At 48.1% G+C, this 5,000-nt stretch overlaps 1 protein-coding gene across 2 annotated transcripts in view; it reads right to left on the reverse strand.

The window, feature by feature from the left end:
* The window catches only part of sema3ab (sema domain, immunoglobulin domain (Ig), short basic domain, secreted, (semaphorin) 3Ab), a gene marked incomplete at both ends in the record, with an annotated part of 28,214 nt that overhangs the window by 17,403 nt on the left and 5,811 nt on the right, over nucleotides 1-5,000 (reverse strand). The gene's annotated exons all lie outside the window — the stretch shown is intronic.

The following is a 5,000-nucleotide window of genomic DNA, read 5'->3' on the forward strand; positions in this document are numbered from 1 at the left end:
CAGGGTGGGGGAATGCTCCTGCAGACCAAGGAATACGGTCTGTGTGCGCATATTATCTGGCTATACCAGCGTTCGACCACCTGTGGTGCTGTAAGATACGTCAAAAACGAAAGATAACTGTTGCGTGACGGTTACGTGAACTGCGAGATACGTTACTGAGAGTTTGGGGAATTAGGACTTGCGTGGCGGTGAGGTAGTATTAGGCATTCACGTTGAGTGGTTAAGGTGAAGCGAAGTTGTCAGGGGAAGGAATTGGTAAACATTAGGATAAGCAACAATAAATAGCAAGAATTAGCACCAGAAAGAAATAGGTCCTGAGCACGATTCGAAACCAGCAATGTTCAGGTTGCAAGGCTGGTGGTTCATACATTCAACACCCCACCAACTTCCTTATGCAGCGTTCTGCCTTCTGTGTTTACCTGCCAGTATAGCTAGATAATATGACCACACAGAACGTTTTCTTTGGCCTGAAGAAACGATCCCCCGGAAAGTATTAATTCAGAGACTGGGTTGAGAATGCCGCCAGACTCTCTTTCCCTCTCCCCTCATCTCTTCCTTTCTGTCTCTCCTCTCTTCCACCTTTTTCAACATCTCCCTCTCTCTCTGACCTGGGTTGAGAATGCACTGGCTGCCAGTTTGAGGTCTGTCTTTCCCTCTCTCCTCATCTCCTCATCTCTTCCTTTCTGTCTCTCTCTCTCTCTCTCTCTCTCTCTCTCTTTCTCTCTCTCTCAGTCTCACCTTCTCCCCTGTCTTTTTTCACACTCAATGGAGTCCAACAAAATGTGTTCCCTGAACCCCCTGACACTCTAACAGAAAAGCCCCAGCCAGCCAGGGCGTTATGGTGCAGCACGGGGCTTGAGGAGAGCGAGGGCTGTTCTGTGGGCAGCTGCTTGCCAACCCCATCTCAGCCCGGACAGGCCAGTGCCAATTTGAAGAGCCAATGACCGAACCATCTGGCTGGGCGGGGGGGGGGGGGGGGGGGATGGGGGGGGGGAAGCTGACCTTGACCATGGCCAGCCAAGCAGGCTGGACTGGAACCACACAACTCACTCACAGTGGAAAGAAAAAACTCTTAGGATCACACTTGATTATATCATGTCCAGCCAGCCAGCCAAAGAAGCTGGAGAACGACTTGAAACCACCATAAACAACCATGACGTCATCGTCGTCGTCTGGTTATAGAAACAGCCAAGTCGGCAGTTGTTTTTTTTTGCTGTGTCACAGGCGACTTTGGGTGAACTGACCTTGATCTCACCAGTGGCACTGTAGACGGGGGGAAAATAGAACTCTCACACCCAGAAACCCCCCCCCCCTTCCCCCACACACACCCCCGTTGACCACCTGAATGGTGTGCGAGGGAAAGAGGCGAAATGGAGGAGAGAGGAAGAGAAATGACTTTGACATTTTGTTGAAAATGTTGTGAGACAGAGAGAAAGGGGAGACTAAAAGAGGGAGACGAAGGATCGGTATGAAGGCAGTAATATGTTGTTAGAATGAGGGAACGAGGGAAGGAGACTGCAGGCGCAAAGTAACCGCATTAAGTTGTGTGTGTTGTGTCTTGAGAGGGGTGTTGAGATGAGTGTCTGTAACACCCCTGTAATTCTAGGAACCTCAGTCTCTCACCCGTCCTCTTTTATTTCCCTGTCTCCTTCCAACTTTCTCTCTCTCTCTCTCTCTCTGTCTGTCTCTCTCTCTCTCTCTCTCTCTCCCCTCCTTTCCCTTCAGACAGATGTGGTTTGACAGGACCAATCGTGACACACTCCCTCCACTCTTCCATACACGTACACACGTGTGGTAAACTGAGTGAATATAAGCTCATATGACCCCGGTCCTACAGTAAGTGATACTGTAGTCAGAACACATGCTAACATCAGCAAACAACAACGATTTCACTTCCATTCCAACTCATTTTGGAGCCACTTACCAGAACAAACACGGTACACCACCTTATCAGAACCTGCCTTGTCATTAACTCCTGATAAATGAAACCCTTGCTGCTAGGTGTGGGATGCAGAATGGATCTGAACTGTATCCCTCCCTCTCTTTCTCTCTCTCTCTCTTCTTCTTCTTCTCTCTCTCTCTCTCTCTATCTCATTCTCTCTTTCTCTCTCTCTCTGTCTTTCTCTCTCTCTTTCTCTCTGTGAGTAAATAACAGGACAGCTCATGAATGTTTCAGTAGGTAGAATGCCTCCCTCTCTGAAGTGTGTTTATATGTCAGAGCCCGAGAGAGGAAGGAGAGGGAGAGAGAGAGAAAAGAAAAGAGAGGGAGGAAAAAGGGAAGACGAGTGAAGGGGGAAGAGTGGGAAGGAGAAAGTACAAAAGGAGAAGGGATGAGAGAGAGGTGAACAAAGACGCAATAAGGTGGTGTGAGGAGGAAAAAGGTGAAGGGAGAAAGCGAGAGAGAGAGAGAGAGAGAGAGGAGAGGAGAGGGAGAGAAAGACAAGAGACCTTCTGCTTCTAGTTAGAGGCAGATTCCCTGAAGTGCTCTTCATCCTGCTCTTTGGCACACTCTCTCCGAAAACACATACCACTTTTTAGTGAGAGCACACGCACGCACGCACGCACGCACGCACGCACGCACGCACGCACGCACGCACGCACCACACACATGCACATACACACACACACACACACACACACACACACACACACACACACACACAGTGTTCGAGTGGAACGCTGTGCTCCAAATCTCTACGAGAATAGAAAATGCAGGGTAAGGGATCCGTCACACAAACACCTCCAGCGACACACCCAGGGGTTGCGTAGAGCAGGGGTGGGGTGGATTGTCTGCTGGTTCCCTCTTGGTTTCAGGGGACCAGTCCAGTACCTGTCCTGATGAGTACACATCTAGACACAGGCCTCATGGTGAGCTCAGGCAGGGAGAACAGAACCTCGGTCAGACTGACTCCCCATCCCAAGGCCTTCTAGGTAATCCATCATCACTTCATCACAGCAAACCATACATACCATTTCTCCCCTCTGGTGAACTTTACAGTAACAGACCCAGCCCAAAGGGAGTGTGACCTACCGGGTATGGAGCAAAGGTCTAAACAGGTTAGCCCACTGAGCCAAAGTCTCGGTATGAACAATGCAAGCTGAGGTCTTCGGTCCTCGTGTCTAAGGGAGGGATACTCGTTGTGCAATGTGTTATTTAGCTGTTCAGTTCTCGCATTATGATTCATGGAATTTTAATAGAAGACAGTTTAAAGACATAACAATGTAAACTGTGTCATAACTGGTCATAAAAGGTTCTGGTGAAAACCGCTGTTCCAGCCCAGCCCAACCTCTGTCCCAGATATGTTCCTCTGTTGCCGTGGTGATCAATCATCACTACTGTAAGCCCCTCTATGACAATACAATAACACTGCTACCAGTGACCCTTTCACCCATGCTACCTCGTGCGCGTGTGTGTGTGTGTGCGTGTGTGCATGTGCGCGTGTGTGTGTGTGTGCGTGTGTGTGTCTAGTATGTGTGTGTACGTGCGAGAGAGAGAGAGGGAAAGAGAGAGAGAGAGACAGAGAGAGAGAGACAGTGAGAGAGAACGAGAGAGAGAGACAGAGAGAGAGAGAGAACAAGAGAGAGAGACAGAGAGAGAGAGAGGGAGAGATACTCCTTGAATATTACATTTCCAGTGGGTCAGTTGGAGAAACAGTAATTCCAGTTTTCCACTTTATCCTTCGGTTACAAGGTCTGCACTACTTTTTCATGACCTATGCAGTTATGTCAAAGCTGTATAACAATATTAGGGCTAAAGTTCAAGCCTGCATATTTTAAGCCAGTACAAATCATAAAAATGTCACAAAATGTGGGCTGTTATGGTCTTAAAGTGAGTGAATGATGGGTATCGAAGGAGTGACACACCCCTTTCTCTCCATACACACACACACACACACACACACACACACACACACACACACACACACACACACACACACACACGCACGCACACACACACACACTGATGAGTCAGCTGAACAAACAGAGAGTAGATCCCACGCTTTTAAGCCATCAAAACACTCCACCAACAGACAGGTGTGTGTGTGTGTGTGCCTGCATGTGTGTGAGTGTTAGTATAATCCTACTGTATACTCTTCCACTCTCAAAAGGAAACAGCTAATTGCTTCGAGAGCAGCTTGCTTATTTTATAAACAGAGACGCATACAGAGCCAGACTGGCACAGAGAGACTTGGAGACGCTTGCTCTTTTCCACTGCTTTAACGCTTGACGGTGTGTGTGAGAGTCGAGTTGAGGCATTACCATGTCAACGCAACACACACACACACACACACAGCTCAGGTGTGTGTGAGGACAGTCCACAAGACTAGTGTCCATGGAAACAAACCATTCAACACGAGTATTGTGAGCCTAGCAAAAGAAACAAGGATAATTTGGTGCATTAACACACACAAACACACACACGCAAGAAAGAGACACAGACACAGACACAAACACAGACATAGAGACAGACACAGACACAGACACAGACACAGACACAGACACAGACACAGACACAGACACAGACACAGACACACACTGAAGTTGTTAGGAACCCACCCAGGTGACAGTACAGGTTGGAACTGGTCCCTCTGTTAACTACCATAGTGAGGTATGCATATACTAAAGCACACACACACACACACACACACACACACACACACACACACACACACACACACACACACACACTCACACACACACATAACTGTACGACTCCGCAAGCTTGTTTTTGGTGGGACATGCCACTTTACCTGTTAATCAGGTCTTCGGAATTGGAACAATATAGTTATTGTATGGTTTTGGGTTTTGTTTTGCATTGACGTGTTCTGACTTCATCCCCGTAGGGAGGAGGGAGCAGATCAGTTATCATTTATGGATTGTTTTCTGAGTCATCTCCAAAGGCCTGCTGCAGAAGTGGAGAGAGGACCTCCACAGCTACTGTATGTCCCTCTGTGATGGTCTAACCACTTCAGACACTTCAGTTGAACCTTGACCCTGTG

Source organism: Argentina silus, assembly GCF_951799395.1.
Source record: "Argentina silus genome assembly, chromosome: 3".
NCBI lineage: Eukaryota > Metazoa > Chordata > Actinopteri > Argentiniformes > Argentinidae > Argentina > Argentina silus.